Below are 26149 nucleotides of genomic sequence, written 5' to 3'. Positions count from 1 at the left end.
TCGCTCCCATTCAAAACACCCTGGCGGGGCTCTGCTGGGGGGCTGGCTGAGGCCTGGGGTCCACTGCAGGCAGGAATGACCCCTGGAACCAGAACGGGGTTTGCGAACCCGCAAAGCCAGAGGGTAATACTTCCTTTGACGATAGGAGCTCCTCGAGCCTTGTCGCGAGGGATTCTTGACGGAGGATGTTGGATCGAAAGTGCTGATAGCTGCTGAAGGGTCTCATGGTAGTCCTTCAATTGGGCTACTGCATCCCTGACCTTGTCCCCAAAGAGATTCTGTCCTGTGCAGGGCAGATCAGTCATCTTCTCCTGGACTTCTAACTGGAGGTCTGAGGCGTGGAGCCAGGCCATCCTGTGGGCACCAATGCCCACTGCAACTACTCTCACCACTGTCTCGAAAACATAGTAGGTGGACCTCACCTTGTGTTTTCCCACCTCCAGACCCTGCTGTACTACCACAGAGAACGCATCTTGTTGCTGCTGCGGCAGGTGTTCTGATAGCTCCTGGACCTGTTTGCAAAGGTTCCAGTTGTATTAGTTCACAAATAATTGGTAGGAGGCTATGCGGGTGATGAGCATAGCACCCTGATATACCTTTCTATCTGGAGCATCCAGTGCCCTGCGATTCCAGCCCAGAGGGGCGGAGGCATGGGTGCCAGAGCGCTTGGCTTTTTTGAGAGCGGACTCCACCACAACAGATTGGTAAGGGAGGTGGCGCCTCTCAAATCCCAAAGCCTATTGGCCCAAATAGATGTCATCTGCCTTGCTGTTAACCGGAGAAACTAACACTGGATTTTCCCAAATCCTAAGGAGAAATTCCTTAAAGATATTGTGGACTGGGACATCCACTATCTCCTTTGGGGCATTGATGAACTGAAGGACTTCCAGCATCTTATGTCGAGCTCTCTCCTCTGTGAGAAGCTGAAATGAGATGGCTTCAGCCATGGCCTGGAGAAAACCCACAAAGGAAAGATCTTCTGGGGGAGACCTACGCCTCTCATCTGGTAGCGACGGTTCAGACAGGAAATCACCAGAGTCCTCAGAAGACTCTGAGGTATCATAGAAACATACACAGAAAAAGACCAAATGGCCCATCTAATCTGCCCAGCAAGCTCCCACACTTATTTTCCCATACTTATCTGTTTCACCGACCACCAAGTTCAGGGCCCTTGTTGATAACTGTTTGATTCGAATTTCCTGCCACCCCTGCCTTTGATGCAGAGTAATGTTGGAGTTGCATCAAAGGTGAATCATAAGGCTTAATGGTTAAGGGTAGTAACCGCTGCATCAAGCAAGTTACCCCGATGCTTGTTTACCTAGACTGCACAGATCAATGCCCTGTTGGATGTTGTCTAATGTAAATCCTCTTTTCCACAATTCCCCCTGATTTTAAATCAGAGAGCAATGCTGTATATGCATTCAAAGTGAAGTATCAGGCTTAACTGGTTTTAGGTAGTAACCGAAGCAATAAGCAAGCTACCCCATGCTTGTTTAACTAGACTGTGTAGTTCAGTCCTTGTTGGTTGTTGTCTGAATGCAAATCCTCTTTTCCAATTTCTCCTTGCTGTTGAAGCAGAGAGCAATGTTGGAGTTGCATTAACCGTGTGAAGGCTTATTGAGTAAGGGTAATCATCACCAGGTAGTAGCCACCATTCCAGCAAGTTACCCCCATGGCTCTTCTCTTCATTCCCATCCTCTAGCCTTTATGGATCCCCAGGGCTCATACGGGCCCCTCTTCCTCGCTAAGGTCCCTTGGGGGTCTGCTTGGATGGACCCTGTCTAAGCTCCTCAGTCTGGGCACTGAGGGCCATGAGGGTGGCAAAGGCACCTATGGCACTGAGGTTCCCAATGGCCCAGGAACAGGGAACTCCGGTCTTGGGACAAGCTGGCCCAGCAATGCTGGTGGCTGCAGCAAATCTTTCTACTCGGAGACCCAATAATGGGAATCGCACTGGAGAGGGTCATCGGTGGCTGCTGGGGGCAGAGGGTCCCCCGGGCACTAGAAGAACACAGAGTAGGACATCCAGACGCTCTAGCAGGTGTGCCAGAAGAGATGGCGCAGGATCTGGCACTAGTATGGGGGCCGGTGCCGGTTCAATACCCTGCAGGGCTTGGAGCACCGCCATCTGGACCCTGCATTCCAACTCCTCCTGGAAGTCTGGTGAAACTAGGACCGATGGAGGAGGAGGAAGAAGCGTCACTGTAGCCTCCTCGGAGCCTGGCATAGATATCGGTGGGGAATGCCTGAGACTCCCAAGTCTGCCAGAGGATAAAGCCTCTTCACTATAGGATTGCTTTGGTGGCAGAACGGCGGCTACTGGTGCTGTGCCGTTTCTGGAGCCATGTGCTGATGGCAACTGGTGCTTGTGAGACTTTTTGCAATGCTCGGCCTGATCTTTCCTGGTGCCAAGGAAGCTGAATAGCCCGATGTCTTCGAGAGTGTTGACACTGGAGATGGCCTATCACCAGCCCCTCTTTCCCTGGATGAACCCGTAGGCGGCGTGGATAGACAGCATGTCCAGCAGTTCCCCCCAGCCCCTAGGCGTTGATGCCTCCAATGCTGGAGTGGATGGAGCAGATATTTTGGGGCCAAAGAGTTTCTCCATCTTATCCAGCCGGGCACGATGGCCCTTGGGGTTCATCTAATCACACAGTTGACACCCATGGACATCGTGTGATGCCCCCAGGCAGAAGATGCAAACCTCATGCAGATCAGTAATTAACATGGTCCGCAGGCACTGGGGGTACCGTCGAAAACTGGACGACACTATGAAAAACAGCTGGCAAGCAGGCCATGGCTGACGGCCACTGAGGAGCAATATGCCGGGAATAGACCACGATGAAAGGCAAAAGCAAACCTACACCACCACCAGAGGGATGCCGATCGGAGAAGAGGGACCAGACGCTGAAAACACCGGAAAACCGGTTAAGAAAGTTGAAGAAAACACACTATAAAAGCAGGGCTCCAGCACTGCAAAGCAACTAACACTGTGGAAAGAGACTTAAGGGGGACCCCGCATGCTCAGTGTTCCAGTCAAAGCTCTAGAAACTTTGTCAACAATTTTCCATGCCTGGCTCCATCTGATGTCACCCACCTGTGAGGACTATCATCCTGCTTGTCCTAGAAGAAATGCCTTTCCTGAAGTCAAAACGTTTTGTTTTTTATTTTTAATAAATTTTGGAATATCCCTGGATGTGAGATACAAGATACAGATTAATTAGTCGGTATTTCTGTGGAACTTGTGACCCAGACTGGCCACTGTCTGAGATAGGATGCTGGGTTCGTTTACCTTGGTCTGAACTCTGCATAGCAATATTTGCTTCTTATAGAGGCTGTCTCTTATAGAGATCATTTTCTGAATTTTCTCTCAGATTATGTAACTATTTGTACAGTACCATTGCTTTTGCTAAAAGTGATTTCTAGTTTTCACCTAAAACAATCTATTTCTCTTCCAGTCTTTTCAAGGGAAGAATGTTAGGGCAACAAGACTGCTTAGCAGTGCTAACAGCCATTTAAAGCTGCCATCACAGGAAAAAAACCCTCAATACGATTGTCCTTTTAACTACTGCTAAACCCAGAATTAAATTTGCCAAGCACTGTCAGGCTGACAGTATGTGGGTTCTTTGAGGTTTTTCCCCCCTATTTTTCCATTGCTTCTTATATACATGTGGTTTCATGTGGGCTTTAAATTAAGTTGAAAGAATAAAAAGTAACTATATTATAAGATTAAAAAATGTATAAAAATCTTCAATCAAAATTTTGGCATAAAAAAGTGGGGTGTACATTTGGTTATTGATTATAGATCTTTCTGGTTACACCAGTGAGTTTTTTCATTTATACTGTATAACTAGTTACATAATTTGAGATAACATTCAGAAAATGTTCTTTATAAGAGACAGCCTGAAGCTCAGGAATACATCTTCCTGATGAAATAGGAACTAGAAAAACTGGAATAGACTTAGTTTTTGGGTACTTGCCAGGTTATGTCCTGGATTGGCCACTGTTGGAAACAGGATGCTGGGCTTGATGGACCCTTGGTCTGACCCAGTATGGCATGTTCTTATGCCTTTAAAGAAAGGCCCTTTAGAGCAGTGATTCTCAACCTTTTTCTCATCGTGACACACCTGATGGTCAACTCTCACACGTGTGAGACACTGTTCATTACAATCCATGGCGGAAATTTTAATTTATTTATTTATCGAGTTTTATATACCGTCGTTCGGTTTAGCCATCACAACGGTTTACAAAGTTACGATGTTTAACAGTGTTCAAAAGATTCATGTGATTGTTAACACAGTTAATGTAGGCATTATAAACGTAGTTCGGATGTCAAACTATACAGGTTATATTATGTGCTTGCATTGGTTCCACATGTTTACATAGGGCTGGGAGGGAGGGAAATAATAAGTCATTGAGTGTTTTGGTAGGCTTTGGTAAATATCCAAGTTTTTAGATCTATTTTTGAAGGTTTTTAAATTTTGCTGTGTTCTAAGTTCGGTTGGGAGGGTGTTTCAGAGTTTGGGACTTCCTAGGGATATGGCTCTCTTCCGAGTTGATGTTTGGAACGAGCAGGTGGAATTTTTAATAGACCTTTGTTAATTGAGCGGAGGTTTCGGTTTGGTGAGTGGAGTTTTATAGATGTACTTAGCCAGTTTGTTTGTTTTTCGTATATTATTTTGTGTAATATGGATAGTATTTTGTAGTCTATCCTGAATTTTATTGGGAGCCAGTGTAGTGATATAAGTGTTGGAGTAATGTGATCGTGTTTTTTAGTTTCTGTGAGTATTTTGGCAGCTGTATTTTAAAGGATTTGAAGTGGTCGGATGGTGGTGAGAGGTAAGTTGAATAGAAGGGAGTTGCAGTAGTCCAGATTGGAGAAGATGAGTAGTTGACTAGTAAGCTTAAGTATTACTTTTCTTGTTAAAATAGAGTCGTGGTAGTCTGGTGCAGCAAAAATGACAGGAGTTGAGTGGCACCTTATAAACTAACCAATTCATTAAAGTGTGAGCTTTCAAGGACAGAGTCCACTGCATCTGATGACATGGACTCTGACCTTGAAAGCTCATGCTTTAATAAACTGGTTAGTCTATAAAGTGCCTCAACTCCTGTCATTTTTTTCTTGTTAAGAATGACACAAGGGAAAGATAAGAGTACTCTCTCCGAACAGAAATTACATATATAGTAATCTTCCCATACCAGAACAGCACTAACTGCCAGCTCTCAAAAAGTAACAACCCTACCTAAAAAAAATTGGCAACACTGCAAATATTACACTAGGCCCTAAAACACCAATACACCTCTTATTAGGAAAACAGAATAAACCAGGCTGCTATAGCTCACTACACAGAAACTACATGTCAGCAGAATATATCACTTCAGTCACACATGCAGACCTTCACCTAACAAAGAATAAAGAGACCATAAAGTATACATAGGAACATGCAGACAAAAACTGAACTGGAAACTGCAACAAGCCAGAGACTTAGTATGTAGTGCAACAATAGAAAAACAGAAATTTCACCGGCTGACAAAACAAATCAAGAAATATAAAATCAATAGTAAAACCATGCTAATAAAAAGAAAAAATTATTTTAAAACAGCTGATGAATAGGACATCCAATAATTAAAACCTTGTATAAAAAATTCCCAGACACCAATAAAATATTTCAAAACAGCAGACACAAAAACCTAATAATTAAAACTAATAAGGATAAGAAAAAATAATCTGCTCTCCATACCTGGGAAAGTTTGATTTTCAGGAGCCCAGAGATTGTTGTGAATTAGCAGAAGAGGAGGGGAGTTTTGCTCACAGCTTTCTCCTCTCAATCATACATATATACAAGCTCTCTCTTCTCTAACTTACACAGGCTCTCAATCACACACTTGACACATTCTCTCTCTCTCTCTCTCTCTCTCAAATGCAGGCTCTCAATCACACATTTACACATCTGCTGTCTTTCTAACTTCTATACACAGGCTCTCAATCAAACATATGCTCTCACTTACACACAGACTCTCAATCACCACTTACACACACACTCTCTCATACACAAATGCTCTCAATCATATATAGCACATACACTGGCTCTCAATCACACATACAACATGCTCTCTTTTACACACAAACACATGTTCTTTACCTCTCTCTCACTCAATTACACATAAAGGTTCCCAATCACACTCTTACACACAGGCGCTCTTCTCTATTACACACACAGGCTCTCTCTCTCACTTATACACACAGGCTCTCAATCACACATGCTCTCTCATTTATATACACAGGCTTCATCATACCATGCTCTCTCTCTCTCTCTCTCACACACAGGATCTTAGACACACACACATATACACACATGCTCACTTGCAATCTTTCACACTCTCCCCCACCCCTTCACTAAACAACAAGCAGTGGCAACCTACACTTCCTTCAATAACCATGGCCTCAGGATAAGAAGAGTTATTGGCTACAGGACCCGACACTGTTCATCTTTCTCCAGGCTACGCTACTCTTCCCTTTGCTCAGGCCGATGCGGCTGCTACTTGTGATGACGGCATGGTTTCTTCTTTTTCCCCGTATCCATGGGCACACTGCAGAGTACTTTCTTTTCCGGGCCATGGGGACAAGAAGAGGAGAGAATATTGCCACTAGTGCTGCTGCCCCAAGTGTTTCTACCAGAAGTTTTGCTGCATTTCGCCAGGGCTATCAGCATTTCAAGCCCGGGTGGAAGAAGAGTATGTCTTACTGGAACAGAAGAGGAGGAGGGAAAAGAGCAGCCAAGTTAGCAGGAGACTGGGAAGTGTGGCAACACACTTGCATATGTTTGGTGGCACACCAGTTGAGAACTGCTGTTTTAGAGAAGCATATTTAAAGGTTCAAATAGAGATGCTACTAGAGCTTTCAGTAAAAAAATTAAGATTCCATTGAGGAACCACTGGTCTCTCAATTCTACGAAAAAACTGAGGAAAATCTGGGTGGGCTGCAACTCAGACCCCTTAGATTTTACCTCTAAAATGAAATTGCAGTTACCTGAACTTTTAGAGAATTTAGGGCTGAACCTTTATCTAGCCCTTGTTGAAGAAAGGTTAAAATGTTCAAAGTATCTGCTTGCCAAGGAGATACCAACCACTCCTTGCAATACGGTTCAAACCACATGCGAACATAAGATAGGGAAGTAGAATTCTTTCGAGACTTTAAGAGTAGAAATTTCAAAGGAAGAATAACCTTTCTTGCACAATCTTCACCTCTCAACAGCCAAGCCATAAGACAGAATGGAGATGGATCCTTCATGATAATTGGCCCCTGAGCCAGCAGACCTCAATTTCCGGAGAATTGTAGTGGCTAATCAATTTGTAATCTCAATAGATCCACATATCAAGATTTTCTTGGCCAATCCTGTGCTACTAGAATTACTCAAGCTTTTTACATAGATACATAGAAATGACGGCAGAAAAAGACCAAACGGCTCATCTAGTCTGCCCAGCAAGCTCCCATACTTATTTTCCCATACTTATCTGTTTCACCGACCACCAAGTTTAGGGCCCCTGTTGGCAACCATCCGATTTGAATTTCCCGCCACCCCCTGCCGCTGATGCAGAGAGCAACGTTGGAGTTGCATCAAAGGTGAATCATAAGGCTTACTGGTTAAGGGTAGTAACCGTCGTATCAAGCAAGTTACCCCGACTGCACAGATCAATGCCTTGTTGGATGTTGTCTGAATGTAAATCCTCTTTTCCACATTTCCCCCTGCCATTGAAGCAGAAAGCAATGCTGTATATGCATTCAAAGTGAAGTATCAGGCTTAATTGGTTTAGGGTAGTAACCGCCGCAAGCTTATTTGTTTACCCAGACTGTGTAGTTCAGTCCTTGTTGGTTGTTTGAAGGCAAATCCTCTTTTCCACATTTATTTATTTTTATATACAGACATTCGATCTGAGATATCACATTCAGGTACTGTAGGTATTTCCCTATCCCCAGAGGGCTTACAATCTAAGTTTGTACCTGAGGCAATGGAGGGTAAAGTGACTTGCCCAAGGTCACAAAGAGCGACAGTGGGACTCGAACCCTGTTATCCTGGTTCATAGCCCACTGCTCTAACCACTAGGCTATTCCTCCTCCCTCTTGCAGTTAATGCAACTCCAACATTGCTCTCTGCTTCAACCGTGTGAAGGCTTATTGAGTAAGGGTAGTAAATCACCAGGTAGTAGCCTCCATTCCAGGAAGCCATCCTCATGGCTCTTCTCTTTATTCCCATCCTCTAGCCTTTATGGATCCACAGTGTTTGTCCCGTGCCCCTTTGAAATCCTTCAAGTTTTAGTTTTCACCACTTCCTCTGGAAGGGCATTCCAGGCATCCACCACCCTCTCCGTGAAGAAATACTTCCTGCCATTGGTTCTGAGTCTTCCTCCCTGTAGTTTCAAATTGTGACCCCTAGTTCTACTGATTTTTTTTCCAACGGAAAAGGTTTGTTGTTGACCATGGATCATTATAACCTTTCAAGTATCTGAAAGTCTGTATCATATCAGCCCTGCTCCTCCTCTCCTCCTGGGTATACATATTTAGATTCTTCAATCTCTCCTCATAAGTCATTTTATGAAGACCCTCCACCTTTTTGGTCGCCCTTCTCTGGATCGCCTCCATCCTGTCTCTGTCCCTTTGGAGATACGGTCTCCAGAATTGAACACAGTACGCCAGGTGAGGCCTCACCAAGGCCCTGTACAAGGGGATCATTACTTCCTTTCTCTTTCTAGATATTCCTCTCTCTATGCAGCCCAGCATTCTTCTGGCTTTAGCTATTGCCTTGTCACATTCTTTCGCCAACTTCCGCTTACCATCACACATTGTCTTCTGTCCGTCAACCAGCAATCCAAGTCACCACCTTGACACTCACTCCTAAGCTTCTCATTTTATTCACAAGCCTCCTGTGCGAGACCGTATCAAAAGCTTTGCTGAAATCCAAGTAGATGATATTGAGTTTTCTTCCTCGATCCAATTCCCTAGTCACCCAATCAAAAAAGATTTGTCTGACAGGACCTTCCCCTGGTGAATCCATGCTGCCTCTGGTCCAGCAATTCTTATGACTGTAGATAGTTCACTATTTTTCTTTCAGCAGCGACTCCATTACTTTTCCCATTACCGAGGTGAGGCTAACCAGCCTGTTTCAAACTCTCCCAGTTTTGATTCCAGATAGAGTTTTGAAACGGCGGCAGAAAAAGATCTTTAGTTTCATCTGAAAATGCAGACCATTCAGGGTTTCAAGGTTTGTTTTGTACCAACCTAAGGGGAGGACTCAATGTTCCTAACATCAAGTGGTATTATCTAGCATCCCAATTGTGGGCTGCTGTGGATTGGCACAGGGAAATTGATTTCAAGCAGTGGGTACAAATTGAGCAACATTGTGTGGGCATACTCCCCTTAATGTACTGGTGTGGCTGCCTAAGCGATTGCGGTCTTCCGTTTCGCATGGCTCTCCCTACAGAGCACTTTCAGGTTGTGGACAAGGTGAAGAGAGACCTTGTTGATAAAAGGTTTTTTTGGGTTTTTTTTTATCATTCCTCTCTTTTCTTTAATGAGGACTTCAAACCGGGGGCACTTCAAGGATGCTTTTGAATTGGCGAGATTTGGGCATATCTAGACTGAAGCATATCTGGGAAGGGCAAGATATTCTGCCCTTTGAAAGACAAAGAGAAATTTCAACTTATGGTGAGGGACTCTTTTTCTTATGTCCAGGTTCAGGATTTTATAGGGCAAAGAAGGTGAAGTCTGATTTATTAACAGGGAGAAAACCTTTCGAGTCCCTGTATAACAGAGCAGATACGGCTAAAGCCCTAATTTCAAAAATTTATAATATGTTGAATGTAGAATTAAGGAATAAGCTTAATCACATTCTGGCATGGGAAGAGGACCTTATTGGAGAACTGGGTGAATTGCAGTGGTATCTCTTGTTTTTTCTCAATTGAGAAAAGTTTAGTTTCTTCTCTCCTTGTTGAAAATTGATACAAAATACTGTTTCATTGATATCTTACTCCACAGCATCTTCACAAAATGTATCCACCGGTAGAAAAATGTTGGCACAACTGTGGGAGGAACTGTACATTTTTCCATATTTGATGGGAATGTCCATTGGTATGTAAATTTTGTTCTAGGATTATGTGGTCTATTACTGAAACTGATATTTCAGAAAGACCCAAAAATTTGCCTTTTGGGACTCCCTGTTCCTAACACTACAAGCTCTGAACAAACCTTGAAATCTCAGGTTATTTTGGCTGCTTGCATTAAGATTGCATTGTGTTGGAAGAAATGGACTATTCCATCTCTATAAGCTGTGCATCAGACTCAAGAAAATTTAATGCATGGGGAAGCTTGCTGTCTGCAAGCATAACGCTATGGCCAAGTTCCATGTAACGCCTTTTGTGCGAAAGTTTTGTTATATGTAAACCGACCTGATTCGATACTTGTATTGAGAATGTCGGTATATAAAAATCCGAAATAAATAAATAAATAAATAAATAAGTTTCAAAAGATTTGGAACTCTAGATTGAATACCTAAGACTCTAAACAGATTCTGGCTCTATGGTCTTGGGGAATGATAAGTGGTGAGGGGAAGAGGGGCTGGAGAGGGTAGGGAATTCAGGGGGAAAAATGTATTCTTGTTAATATGCCAATGTTACTCTCTTTATGGTTGTTGTGTTTGTCAAATCTTGATGTCCTGAAACCTTTAATAAAATTTGAATTTGGGGGGGGGGGGGGAATAAAGAAGAACATTTGAATTCTGGTATTATCTCTGCGACGACAATACTCTCCACTATCACAGCAGCTTTGTAGCAAACTTGCAATACCAAAACAGTATTAACTTGCAGGACTCAAACAGAAAAAACCTACTTGTGAAAAGGCAGTACTGCAAATATTCAAACAGACTCCAGAACAGCAATAAACCTCCTACTGGGAAGTGTAGCTTGGAAAACAGAACAAGCTGGACTGCTTACAAGACCTACATTGAAAAAAAAAACACTAGCAGAATACCTTAATTCATTGTTTTCTATTTTCTTTTATGTATAAATGATATGTGCATATAGACTGTGTGTATCTTCTAAAAATGAAAAGTTTAATAAAAATAAAATTAAAAAAAAAAAAAGAATACCTTAACTCAGTCATACAGACAGAACAGGCTCTCACCAAATATATGTGACCACAAATTAGAAATAGAAATATGCAGACAAAAACTAAATGGGAAACCCCAAGAAGCCAGACTCTGCATTAGAAATAAATGCAATTACTCCTGTACTGTACAAAGATATTAGGAATGCACGTTTCCCAAAGTGACAAGAGAAAAACAAAGAACTCCCACAAAAGGATGAGCAAGAACAACTCTGCATAATCCTGGGGATAAAGTAGCTACAGCAGCAAAATGTGTTGTATTCTGTCACAATACCCAAAGCAATCTGACCAGAATCTAGCAACTGTCCTTTCTGTAGTCTAATTTTATTTTACTATTATCACTATTGTGTAATTTTTTTCTCCTTTTATTTTAACTTTATACATTTCTTTTTTTTTTTGTGTTAATCTGTTTATTGAATATAATCCAGCATAACATTATAAAGTGATGACATCTTTTCACATATCAACCTTGTAATAAAACAAAGGAACAATAGATACATTCCAGTAAAGGTTTGTCAATAACAGAATTTAATCTTTAGCCCCAGAAACTACTATCAGAACTGTTTCATAATCTTCCACGATGTCCATCCACCATGGGATTTTCCATTATCCATACTCTTCCCACTGATCCCCCCCCTCTCCCCCCCCCCCCAAGCATTTCCACCAACTGTTAACTTTAGGCAACATCCAAGGTAGAATCGTGGAGAGGATGCTGTGAGCTCTAAAGCCCTAGGGATGAACAAACCCAGTACAACATGATTTATCATTTGCCTACTTGGTGGAATGATCTCTGGGCTGAAGAAACTCTTGAAATTTGGACCACACAGCGTTCATAACTGTTCTACTGGATTCTGACTGAGTTTGGGCTATCTGAAATTCATGCGCATAAAGAGTTAACATTCTTCTAAACCAGTGTTCAGGATCAGGGTTTCTGTCACTCAACCATTCTGTTAATATCACCTTTTTTCCCCACCAATGCTGCCTTAGAGATAAATGACAAAAGCTCTGGCTGTGCAGACCTCAGGGGCGGCGAGACCCCAAATAGCCAGGTTCCCGGATCTTGTGGAACTACACAATGCCACATCTGCGAGCACCTCTGAATAATAGCGTTCCAGAAGATCGAAATGGCGGGGCAATCCCAAAAACAATGATAATAGGACCCTATCTCTTGTCTGCATTTGACACACTCTGGAGAAACGCATAATTTAAATTTCTATGTCTGGGCTGGTGGGATGTACCCCTGCCATAAAAATTTATATTGGGTCTCCCGTAATATCTCGTTGGTGGTAATCTCATTAATGTGGGAATATGCAGACAGGAAGTCATCAAACGAGAGGGAAAAAGCAGCACATCTCTTCCATCATGAAAAAATTGGCTGACGGGCCTCTTCCCGACTCACTCCCCAATTCTTTATAAAATTTGGATATGCTGGGACCCTTTCCCCCCCTAGTTAGCATAAGATTCGTGAGGGCCGTAGTGCTATTAACATTTTGCCAGCTATCAGCCCTTGTAAACATAAAATGCCTTATCTGTAAATAAGTGTAAAAATCTGACTTGGGGAGTTGACAACTTCGTTGAAGTTCTGCAAAGCTATAAAGTACTCCCGAGGTAGGATGAACTAACTGGTACAGGTATTCTAGCCCCATTTGTTTCCATCTCTGAAACACCGATGAGCCTCTACCGGGTTCGAAGTATGGGTTATTCATGATACATAACAAGGGAGATATGTCTCTCGGTTGTGCTACCCAGGTGCACACTCGCCTCCAGGTGTGACGGCACGTCATAACAAGAAGATGAGCGTGGAAACTCGAAGGGATTTTCCCCTGTTCCTGTGGAGTAATGAGTTTAGCGAGGAAACCCCATACCACTCCTGGAGAACGGCATATGGAGTGTAAAAAGAGGTCGCAAAAAGCCAGTCTCTTAGAAACCTCATACTGCAGGCTAACCCATATTTGAACAGGCTAGGACGCCTCAGGCCCCCTTCTGAATAGGACTGTTGAAGCACTCGCAAAGGGATCCTCGCTTTCTTACCGCCCCACAAGAATTTATTAAGGGCTTTATTAACCACTTGAACATCCCGTGTCTTAAGCCACAGAGGAAGCATTTGAAGGGAATACATCCATTTTGGGAGAAGCATCCATTTTGGGAGAATACATCCATTTTGGGAGAAGCCTTTTAATGATAGTGGTAACAATTGCTACCTGGCAAGGGATTCTAACGTGTGTTTTACTTTAGGCAATAAATTTAATTTATATATAGACTCCAGAGATGTTGGGATGAACACCCCCAAATACTTGATCACACCCAAGACCAATTTTAATGGGAAGGGACCACGCCAAGTTGATTGTACTTTCTGATTGATATCAAGAGCCTCTGATTTGTCGCAGTTAATTTTCAATCCCGTGAAAATCCCAAATTGAATTGTAGTTCTATTAGTACTGAGAGAGATTCGCGGGGCGAAGATAACACCAGGACATCGTTTGCAAATGCAGTGACTTTAAACCCTATCCTTGCCCTGACAAAGCCCTTGATGTCTGGGTGGGAGTTAATCCTGTGTAACAGCGGATCGATGGACAATATGTAAAGTAAGGGGGATAGGGGACATCCTTGGTGTACTCCCCTCTGGAGATATAACTTATGTGAGGATAGGCCATTAACTATGATTTGCGATGTCGGAGAGTCATACAGTAACAATATGTAATTTATAAACGCTCCCGAAAACCCATAACGACTAAGAATGGAAAAGAGATAATCCCAAGAAACCCTGTCAAATGTCATTTCAGCGTCAAATCCCACTGGCTAAGGCCTCCTTTTTCCTGTCTTAACACATTTTCATGGCCATTAACAATTTAATGATATGACCCATTGCTCTCCTGCCTTTCACAAATCCCACCTGGTGTTCCGATATTAATTTAGGGAGAAGTATGCTAAGCCTATCCGCCAGTATTTTTGCTAGTAACTTCAACTCGCTATTCAGCAGTGAGATGGGACAGTATGAGGAGGGCAGGCTGGCATCCTTCCCCGGTTTAGGTAAAACAATGTGAGCATTATTAAACGACTCGCTGTAAAAACTGGTTAGGGGGACCGCTATTTGTTCTTTTAGTAGTTTATAAAAATCGTATGAAAACCCATTGGGTCCCAGAGATTTCCCTGCAGCTATGGCATTAATTACATGCAGGACTTTGTATGTTTGGATAGGCCGGTTAATAAATTCCCTCTGACGAGTAGACAAGTGAGGTAACACAATATCAGAAAAGGCGGCCTCCTCCACCTCCCTGGGTGGCGTTTGATCCGCTGCATAAAGGGTTTCATAGAAAGCACGGAACTGTTCACACACTTCGTTTGGGTGGGCAACCCATGACCCGCTCTGCATTTGCATTTTTTTTTTTATAAATGTATGCGGTCTAGTGGCTCTGACCAGATTAGCCAACGGTCTCCCTATTTTGTTACCAAATTTAAAGAAGTGTTGGGTGACATGTAATGCTTTGAAGGCTCGCATATGTAAAACTGTGTTTAAATTATTTAAGGTGCTATAAAAGGTCTCTCTACTCGTGCCTGTGGGCAAGTTTATCATTTCTGTCCTTGCTTTTTTGTTTTTTAGAAGGGATTCTAACTGCATGATTTCCTTGTCTATTCTTTTGGCCCTTGAACTGGCATAGGCAATGATGTCCCCCCTTTAATACTGCTTTTCCTGCTTCCCAATATAAATGGGGTGCATCTGCATGTTGCTCATTGTGGGACTTACATTCCAGCCATTTTTCCCTTAAATAATTCTGAAAATCTTTGTCCCCTTTGAGATAAATAGGGAAATGCCTTAATGTTTTGCCAGTCGTTTTCTGCTCAATACAGAGTGAGACTGCAACTGGGGAGTGGTCAGTTAGGACCAGGGCTTCAATATCCGCCCTATTAACTAAGAGAAAAGCCGTTCTGGCAATAAGGATGTAATCAATTCTGGAAAATGAGCCATGCGGTTTAGAGAAAAACGTAAAGTATCTCTCATCGGGGTGCAAGACCCTTCACACATCCAGGAGATCCAACTCCTGACAAAGAAACTATACCGTTTGGGTTACGAGCAGCAGGCATTCTGCTCGCTGGAGATCTGTCCACAGCAGGGTCGTGTAAGCAGTTGAAGTCACCCGATAGAAATAGGACCCCCTTCATATGAGACAGGAGAATATTGGATATTTTTACAAAGAAATCGTGTGAATATTCGTTAGGAGCATAGATGTTACATATCGTTGCTTCCTGACCTTGCCATTTGCCTATGATGATCACATATCTTCCCTCAGGATCCGTAACTGAATTTTCCAATGAGAAATCTGCAGTTCTATTAATGAGAATCGCTACCCCCACTTTATGCCCTTGTGCTATAGAAAATATACACTTAGCCACCCATTCTCTGTGCAGCTTCAAGCTTTCTTTTTCACTTAGATGCATCTCCTGTAAACATGCAATCTACACTCTTAGTTTATTTAGGTGATTAAAAATCTTTTTACATTTAATCGGTGAACCCAAACCATGCACATTCCAAGAGACCAAGTTTGTCATGTTATTCTCGACTGGATACACCTTAAATCCAACTTTCCACATTTCCCACAGGAGAGGGATGCCCAGCCTCCCCCCTCCCCCATGCCTTACAAACTCGTGCAACGCTCTACATTGAGAACTTATGACTGTTACCTTTGTGTTGGACAGTCCTTGCCCTCTAGCCCATATGTTCTTCCCCTTCCCCACCCATATCCACCCTACCCGAGCCCTGCTTTGATAATTCGAGCCTCTCTCAATCTCCCGCCCCCTTACCAACCCCTTCATTATTAATAAACTAACAGCTGGTTCTCACAAGAACCAGAACTAAAGGGAGAGCAAGTCTTAGAGTGTCCCGGTTCCCCGCCCCCAAATTTCAAACTGGTGTGCGCTGTAAAACCTAAAAAAACCCATATAAAAGTAATTAAACAGCCACAATCCATCTCAAGGATATCTGGCATTTTGTGTCCTCGGTGCCCTTTAAGATCACTCCATAACCAGTTGCGTGCCAGTGGCCCCTCCAACTCCTACTGGGCCACCTCTGTTGAATAGGTAGATGAAGGATATCTTTGGCGAGCAGCAGCTATTCCACTGAAAAATGGTCTCAGTTATCCAGCGAGAAGTGAAAAGCTGTAGCCCACTCCAGTTGAGCCGATGGTTCACAGCCTGGAAACTGTGAAGTTGGCCTCAGAGGGTTTATTCTGGATCCTCAACAAGGTTAAGACCCACTTAATCCATAACATGTGCATTGACTGCTGTGGAGCTCAGGAAATTCACATTGTCCAGAAGGTTGTCATCCCGCTAGCTTTCCCAGCTAAAGCCCATTAGGGATGTGCAATTGATTTCCCCAAATTAGGCAATGTCAATGAAATTGCCTAATTCAGAATGGTTTGGGAGAACCGAAAAATGATTGAATTTTTTTTCCTAATTTCGGAAAAAATTCATTTTTGAGTTAGTGCGCGCTAACTCACAATAGTGCGCTCTAATCCGAAAATCTGTGCCCCCCCCCAAAAAAAACCAAACCCTGAACCACGGGAAAAATGAAATTCACACGGAGGGGCCCCGAAACAAAGCCCGACAACATTTTTACATGAAGCACATCTCTACAGCCCATGGTACGAGGGGGGGGGGGCTCAGCCCACTAGCCTCAACTAGTAATTCGCCACGTGGTTGTATTGGCCCCTAGCCTTCCAGATGGGTATGTCTCCTTGGGGTAGCAGGAATGCTCCCTGGGGGGGGGGGGGCGCTCCGATTCAGTTTCCTTAACATCTGAGCTGCAATCCACTCCGGATGAGTCAGGAGTATTTCTTTAAAGAATTCACTCATGATCCAACAAACCCACAACATTGAACTTTCAACGATTTTAACCTCAGCTATTAATCCATGACGCAAGCTGCTGCCTCTCGCGCTTACCCGTTAGCAATCCTTATTTGATATGTTGCTTCTCAAATTCTTGGGCCTCCCACCAAACCTTCAAGGTAGCGGGATATTGCAGAGCGAATTTTACCTGTTTACCAATCAGGTGTGAACAAATTGCAGAAAATTTGCGTCGCAGCTGCGAGACCTGTATGGAGTAGTCCTGGGTGATGCGGACGCGGCTTTCATTATACAGTAACATGCTTTTTGCGATAAGCGAGCCATATTCGGTGTTTGTGCGCGTAATTAAAGAGTTTTGCAATAGCGATTCTTGGGCGTGGGTCTGATGGTTTCCTCACGCCAACTATGGGCGCTTTCTATACAAAGTAGGCCTTTCAGATTTTCTAGGCCCACCGCCCCTGGTAGCCATCCCTCCAAGAACTCTCCCAACTCACTATCGATTGTCTCAGCGAGACCCAAAAAACGTAGATTCACGCGCCTTGACCTGTTTTCCAAGTCGTCAAGCTTGTCCTGACATTCTTTGAGAGCTGCATCATGTGCAGCAAGCTTCCCCGCGGTTGCCGTCATATCATCTTCTATGAACGATAACCTCACTTCCACGTGTTCTATTTTCGATCCCAACTCAGACAATAAGTCTCGCACCTCGGTTAGTTGTGAGGCTATACTTGCCAGTTTTTCATAGAGGGCTGCAGCAATAGTGTCCTTCAGGACTGCGACTGTAATCGGACCGGGAAGGGAGGGCTCGGGATTGCTCATGGCAGCCGCCATTTTAGATTCCGCCGTTCTCCCCTTGTCCTTTTCTTTCTCCTTTCTGCTGCCCCGGGAGGCCATCTGCTGTGGAGATTTCTGCATAAAATGCACTATAGACATGTGCCAGTATCTTCAGCAGTAAGCTGATCAAAAAATATCCGCCGTTTTTCTTAAATGCCAGTTAAATTGGGAGCGGGGCCACCCAGAGCCGAAGGAAGTCACATCCTCCTCAGCACATCACCCCACGTGATCTCCAACTTTATACATTTCTTTGGCAGCACATGTAGAAATAATCATACCAATAAAGTTGATTGAAGCTGAGACAGAGAAGTGGTGATATAGGGGGGAAGGGGAGAAGTTTGAGGATCTTGGGTGGGAAGATGGAGGAGTTGGGGAGCAAGAATCCAGATCAGGAGAGGGAGATACCACATTGGTGGGAATTGAATAGGGAAATGTCTGCCCCTTCCCCAATCACATTCCTGCTACTGCCTCACATCCCTGGGTCCTCTCACAAAGCCATATCTCCTTCCCTCAATACCCTCTCTTCACCCTTCTTCTCTCATATGCGCGTATACACCTTCCAAGACAATATCCTCATAATCCTGTCTTACCCTTCCCTCACCAGGTGCCTTTCCCTCCTCCCCCCCCCCCCCCCGAAGCCTTCTCTTTCATTCCTTACCCCCAAGCCCCTCTAACAACCTAAACTGATTCCTCCTGCCTTTCTACCTGGGCAGGCAGAGTCAGAGAGCAGCAGCACTTCAGGCCATGTTGTCATCTTTTGCCTCCAGGGTCGGACTTGCACTACGAATCATTCATGACACTAGCACACAGGCAGAAGTCGTTTGGTGGGCCTTAAACATTACTGTTTGGATCAGCACCAGGTTACTGGTGGTGTGAACAAGGAGTGCGAGAGAGGTGTGTACCCAATCTGATGCTGCCTGCCCCTGTCATGGCCCCTGGTTTCTACAATTCTGGGGGACCTGGCAATTCCTTGGCAAAGGCTAGATTCTGTGGCCCTTACGGCACTGGGTGAGATTAGTGGCCCTATCTGCAGGCTAACTATGCATTATGCAATAGAAGTAGTAGTACTTTGTTTTAAATCAATCTATCATCGGATGCCCTCTAATTCTTGTACTATGAAACACAAAACAGTCTATTTACTGTCTCTGTACCTTCACCAGCTTGTTTATATACTGTTACACACATGATACACAAGCACAGGTAACTTCAATTTTTTTCAGTCCACATCTAGTCTCTGAATGCTTTTTCCAGTTCAAAAAGTATTTCATATTTTATTTTTATTGGTCTAAATATAAAAAAAATACTGTTATATACTAGGGTGCCTTGCTACATAACATACAGATTTCAGATTGGCTCTGCACTGCCATGTGAAATACCTGGGTTTAATTCACAGACTAGGGTTCTGCTTCCTGAGCTACCCATTCTGCAGAGGAAATGTTCACAATCCCTTGGGGGGGGGGGGGGGGGGGGGGGGGGCAGGGGGAATGGAAGGCTTAGACATTATATAATAGCAACATATAATCAACAAATTTTGGGGTCATGTTAGCTGGATTTCAAACAGCTGTAGAATGTGGCCCTTAAACAAAGACTGTCGCTGACATATTTGAGTTGAGAGGGGGCTATAAAAATGATTTAAAAAATCATGGAAATTATTTGAAGGCTTATGGTACCGTGGCCTAACAGAGGCTCAGTGAAACCCAGAACAGGAGGAAACTGCTAGGCCAAAAAAATACAGCTTTTGTAAGTTTGCTTAATTTTGAGCCTCAAGACCCTGAGTTCTATAGAAGCAAACATCCTATCAGGTATTATTCTGCTAACAAATAAAGTGCTTGGGCTTTTGGCTTTACTTTAGAGGGAAGATGTTTCTTAAATTTGGTAGGATGTGTTTATTATGCAGCATAATCTTAAAACACAGAGAAAATAATTTACATATGTATCAGCCTTAAATCCTGCTTTGCATAGATTTTATCTCGCAGGCAAAACTGCTGCACCATATCAAAATTTAAAGGGAAACTTTATGTAATCATTACATTGGCTAAATAGAAACAATTGTGAAGATGTGCATATGTCTAGCAGATAAGCAGATAAAATTAATAAAAGCCTGCCACCATTCCAATCTAAGCAGTTCACTGAATCATGCATAACAGCTGAAATACTTTGTACAGAAAATCAGGGTTAATAAAATTAATTTCAAACAAGCAAGCTAAGTGATTGACTTACAGGATCAGCTGGTGCAATGTTAGAATCAAATTGGGTCAGAGTTTGTGAGCTTGAAGAGCGTTCACTAAACGTCTCCCACTGCTGAACAGACAGAGGAGAGACAAGTCAGCATGATGAGAAAGATGGAATAATAGATCACTGTGAAGATTTAGCTTAAGAGTTCAGGGAGTTGCTCTGCAAGACGTTTCTTGTTATGATGAGCATAGACAGATTAAAATAAAACAGAAACAATTATTAAAGAAACAATTTACAAATACAGTTGTAAGATTTTTTTTGAGCAACTAAAATATTAACACTGCATGCATGTCTGATCAAAGAGAGCATATTATCCTGCAAGAGATGCAACATGCAGTACCCCTTTTTTGTAAGGAATTGCGGGTGCACAGAAACATTCAATTTGAATTTATTGGCCTGCTATAAAATGTTACATTATCTTAAACAAATTTACCAGTCACTCCACTGGTGAAATGTAATAGCTTTCTCAGGCTCTCTGTAAAACCAAGTAGCACAAGACCCTGAACTTCTTGCCTTAATAACCAGTTTCATGCTGTCAATCTTAAAACATGCATTTAGGAAATGCTCCACAGCATTAAGGAAAAAAGTTCAACAAATTTATTGGTAGCTTGTTGAAATCAATTAAATTGAGATTGGGTAAATACTGGTTCAATTGCACCTGCTAATATAAAACCTGAAAATGCTTTGTATATCGTTTATGTAAAATTTAATCCATTTTAAGCGACAAAATCCAAGAGTTTTCATATTTCATTCACAAATGTCCAGGTAAATCACAACAACATTTAAATCTTTTTTTTTTTTTTTTTTTAAAGTACTGCAAATTTAAAGTATGTGGCAAAATACATAATAAAAGGATGATGTTATATAACTTCCATGGCTCTCATGGTACAAAAGTGTCTATAGCACAGGGAAAAGTAAGTGTGCATATATTGGACACTTGGTAAACACAAACATGGGTTGAATTAGCGCTAGTTTGAAACTTGTGAGCAGTAGCACCAAGCCTCGACAACTACCACTACTATTCATAAGTTTAAACCTTGTGCAAATTCAAGCAGAACATATACCCTTTATATGAGCATGGCTGCTACATCTAAGGATTTAAGCTCTTACATATATTTTTGAACCATTATTAAAAGATGAAATGTTTCTACAACACATTCAGCAGTAATATCAGATGGCAGTAGAAAATAGTTGAAACTCTGTTGTGCAATAGGTTTCAAACACTAATCCCAAGTAAATTATGCACTGACTGGACCATGTACTATAAGGATTATAGCCATATCCTGTTGTCTCCTGAGCAGCTCAGGGGTAGATTCTAAATAGGGACCTTCATTTTCAGTTTTAATTTTATTTTCCTGGGAATATGTTGGGAGAAACAAAAATGGGAGAAAAATCAGTTGGAATAATTACTTTTCCACTGATGTTCTGTTCTGCGTTTTGTTATAATTGATAAATTCTCAGGAAAATAAAACTGAAAGCACGGGTTCCTAATGCTGTGGGGCACGGGTTAGAAACATTCAGGGGCAGTAACTGTCACATTTGCATTAATTTACATACACTGTAAATGTCTAAACAAAACAAAATACACTTTTTACTGAAAATCATAATTTTATTTTACACACAGTAAAATTAAGTTGTTTACCTGTAACAGGTGTTTCTCTGTAGACAGCAGGTCAAATCAGCCCCAGAAGTGGGTGACACCATCCAATGGTGCAGACCTAGACATACTCTCTCAGAGTTCAGAACGACCTAGAAGTCTTTACTAAGCATGTGTGGCTGTTTGCGTGTGTCACCCTTGCATGAGTATCCTCAGTTTCCTAGCTAGACTACAACTCTATGGGGAAGAAGGGTAGGATTGTGTGTGACTTGTCCTGCTGTCTACAGAAAACATCTGTTTCAGGTAAGCAACTTTGCTTTTTCCATGGACAAGAAGGACTACAGACGACACACAAGTGGGGATTCCTATAGTTTAGGATTGCATTACAACATATTTCCCTTGCTCTAACTTGGAAAAAGGACCCGTCTAAGGAAAAAGCACAAGCATTAGCAAGTTAGATGTAAAACATTGATAAGATAGGCTAAAAGAGAATTTGAAAAGATTAGAATAAAAAATTCATAATAAAAACTTAAGCAGGAAGCCTGTGGGGGAGTCTGTTGGACTGTTAGATGATTGAGTTAAAGGGGCACATAGGGAAGATAAGGCCATTGTGAAAGAACTGAATGAATTCTTTGCTTCAGTGTTTACTGACAAGGATGTTGGGAAGATAACTGTGCCAAAAATTGTATTCAATGATTCAGAAGAATGGATACAAATCACTGTGAAGCTGGAAGATGTAATAAGGCACATTGACAACCTAAAGAGTAGCAAATAGTCCAGACCAGATGGAATACACCCCAGACTTCTGAAAGAACTCAGAAATGAAATTGCAAATCTGTTACTGGTCAATTGTAAGTTATCGTTGGGATTGTCCACCATGCCTGAAGTCTGCAGGGTGGCCAATATAACCCGGATCTTTAAAAAGGGCTCCAAACCAAAACCTCCAATGAGCCACATGTATAGGAATAGAGGTATAAGCTTCCTTTAAATTTATAGAAGTTAGCTAGTGGTTGATTCTCCAGGTGAGGGAGAATTGAGGCTAAAGAATGCATTTTGAATCTTTCCCTATTCAGATGCATTTTTAGGTTCCTATGGTCCAAGATAGGGCAAACACATCTTGTTCTCTTGGAAACTAGGAAATATTTTGAGCAAAATACTGTGTATTTTTCTAATTGTGGAACAGATTAAATCACTTTTGCTGTTATGAGCAAGAACAGCTCTTTGAAGTATCTGCATCTGCTCAAGTGGAACCTGATGAGAAATAGGAGAGTTTATGAAGGGTGGACTGAAAATTCAGACAATCCTCTGCTGATAATTTTCAGGTGCCATCTGTTTGATGTAATAAGGGTCCACTGGGAACTAAAATATTGATATCTTTCCCTATTGGCAGAGCTTCTGATTTGTAGTGAAAAACTATTAGCTTGTTTTTATATTGGATGTTGATTAGTTGTTTGCTGTATCTGATCCACTGGTGATGAGTCAGATGAACTGACCCAAATCACTGTGAACCTGGAAAATGTAGTAGGCCAGACTGACAAACTAAAGAGCAGCAAATCACCAGGACCAGATGGTATGCATCCCAGGGTTCTGAAGAAACTAAAAAATGAAATTTCAGATCTATTAGTTAAAATTTGTAACCTATTATTAAAATCATCCATTGACCTGAAGACTGGAGGGTGGCCAATGAAACCCCAATATTTAAACAGGACTCAGGGGTAATCCGGGAAACTATAGACCAGTAAGCCTGAATTCAGTGCTGGGAAAAATAGTGGAAACTATTCTAAAGATCAAAATTTCAGCGCGTATAGAAAAACATGATTTAATGGAACACAGTCAACATGGATTTACCCAAGGAAAGTCTTGCCTAACAAATCTGCTTCATTTTTTTGAAGGGGTTAATAAACGTGGATAAAGGTGAACCGGTAGACGTACTGTATTTGGATTTTCAGAAAGCTTCTAAAAAAAACAAAAAAGGCATGGGATGGGAGGCAATGTCCTTTCGTGGATTACAAACCGGTTAAAAGACAGGAAACAGAATAGGATTAAATGGTCAATTTTCTCAGTGATCTAGAAAGGAATACGATGAGTGAGGTTATCAAATTTGCGGATGATACAAAATTATTCAGAGTAGTTAAATCACAAGCTGATTGTGATAAATTGCAGGAAGACCTTGCAAGCCTGGAAGATTGGGCATCCAAATGGCAGATGAAATTTAATGTGGACAAGTGCAAGGTGTTGCATATAGGGAAAAATAACCCTTGCTGTAGTTACACGATGTTAGGTTCCATATTACGAGCTACCACCCAGGAATAAGATCTAGGCATCATAGTGGATAATACATTGAAATCAGCGGCTAGGTGTGCTGCAGCAGTCAAAAAAGCAAATAGAATGTTAGGAATTATTAGGAAGGAAATGGTGAATAAGAACATAAGAACATGCCATACTGGGTCAGACCAAGGGTCCATCAAGCCCAGCATCCTGTTTCCATCAGTGGCCAATCCAGGCCACAAGAACCTGGCAAGTACCCAAAAACTAAGTCTATTCCATGTTACCATTGCTAATAGCAGTGGCTATTCTCTAAGTGAACTTAATAGCAGGTAATGGACTTCTCCTCCAAGAACTTATCCAATCCTTTTTTAAACACAGCTATACTAACTGCTCTAACCACATCCTCTGGCAACAAATTCCAGAGTTTAATTGTGCGTTGAGTAAAAAAGAACTTTCTCCGATTAGTTTTAAATGTGCCCCATGCTAACTTCATGGAGTGCCCCCTAGTCTTTCTACTATCCGAAAGAGTAAATAACCGATTCACATCTACCCGTTCTAGACCTCTCATGATTTTAAACACCTCTATCATATCCCCTCTCAGTCGTCTCTTCTCCAAGCTGAAAAGTCCTAACCTCTTTAGTCTTTCCTCATAGGGGAGTTGTTCCATTCCCCTTATCATTTTGGTAGCCCTTCTCTGTACCTTCTCCATCGCAATTATATCTTTTTTGAGATGCGGCGACCAGAATTGTACACAGTATTCAAGGTGCGGTCTCACCATGGAGCGATACAGAGGCATTATGACATTTTCCGTTTTATTCATCATTCCTTTTCTAATAATTCCCAACATTCTGTTTGATTTTTTGACTGCCGCAGCACACTGCACCGACGATTTCAATGTGTTATCCACTATGACACCTAGATCTCTTTCTTGGGTTGTAGCACCTAATATGGAACGCAACATTGTGTAATTATAGCATGGGTTATTTTTCCCTATATGCATCACCTTGCACTTATCCACATTAAATTTCATCTGCCATTTGGATGCCCAATTTTCCAGTCTCACAAGGTCTTCCTGCAATTTATCACAATCTGCTTGTGATTTAACTACTCTGAACAATTTTGTGTCATCTGCAAATTTGATTATCTCACTCGTCGTATTTCTTTCCAGATCATTTATAAATATATTGAACAGTAAGGGTCCCAATACAGATCCCTGAGGCACTCCACTGTCCACTCCCTTCCACTGAGAAAATTGCCCATTTAATCCTACTCTCTGTTTCCTGTCTTTTAGCCAGTTTGCAGTCCACGAAAGGACATCGCCACCTATCCCATGACTTTTTACTTTTCCTAGAAGCCTCTCATGAGGAACTTTGTCAAACGCCTTCTGAAAATCCAAGTATACTATATCTACCGGTTCACCTTTATCCACATGTTTATTAACTCCTTCAAAAAAGTGAAGCAGATTTGTGAGGCAAGACTTGCCCTGGGTAAAGCCATGCTGACTTTGTTTCATTAAACCATGTCTTTCTATATGTTCTGTGATTTTGATGTTTAGAACACTTTCCACTATTTTTCCTGGCACTGAAGTCAGGCTAACCGGTCTGTAGTTTCCCGGATCGCCCCTGGAGCCCTTTTTAAATATTGGGGTTACATTTGCTATCCTCCAGTCTTCAGGTACAATGGATGATTTTAATGATAAGTTACAAATTTTTACTAATAGGTCTGAAATTTCATTTTTTAGTTCCTTCAGAACTCTGGGGTGTATACCATCCGGTCCAGGTGATTTACTACTCTTCAGTTTGTCAATCAGGCCTACCACATCTTCTAGATTCACCGTGATTTGATTCAGTCCATCCGAATCATTACCCATGAAAACCTTCTCCATTACGGGTACCTCCCCAACATCCTCTTCAGTAAACACCGAAGCAAAGAAATCATTTAATCTTTCCGCGATGGCCTTATCTTCTCTAAGTGCCCCTTTAACCCCTCGATCATCTAACGGTCCAACTGACTCCCTCACAGGCTTTCTGCTTCGGATATATTTAAAAAAGTTTTTACTGTGAGTTTTTGCCTCTACAGCCAACTTCTTTTCAAATTCTCTCTTAGCCTGTCTTATCAATGTCTTACATTTAACTTGCCAATGTTTATGCTTTATCCTATTTTCTTCTGTTGGATCCTTCTTCCAATTTTTGAATGAAGATCTTTTGGCTAAAATAGCT

The 26149-nt window shown here is 42.1% G+C and overlaps 1 protein-coding gene across 2 annotated transcripts in view; it reads right to left on the bottom strand.

The window, feature by feature from the left end:
* The window catches only part of LOC115082511 (ralBP1-associated Eps domain-containing protein 1-like), a 67082-nt gene extending 46891 nt beyond the window's left edge, over positions 1-20191 (bottom strand). Inside the window, exon 1 of one of the 2 annotated variants that reach the window (XM_029586739.1) lies at positions 20051-20191. The gene's annotated coding sequence lies outside the window, so the exon portion shown is untranslated. The remainder of the gene's footprint in view (positions 1-20050) is intronic. The other variant, XM_029586738.1, reaches the window with a different exon arrangement.
* Positions 20192-26149: the final 5958 nt, after the last annotated feature.

This window comes from Rhinatrema bivittatum, unplaced genomic scaffold, assembly GCF_901001135.1.
Source record: "Rhinatrema bivittatum unplaced genomic scaffold, aRhiBiv1.1, whole genome shotgun sequence".
Lineage (NCBI taxonomy): Eukaryota > Metazoa > Chordata > Amphibia > Gymnophiona > Rhinatrematidae > Rhinatrema > Rhinatrema bivittatum.
This window is presented reverse-complemented; position numbering and strand designations above follow the sequence as displayed.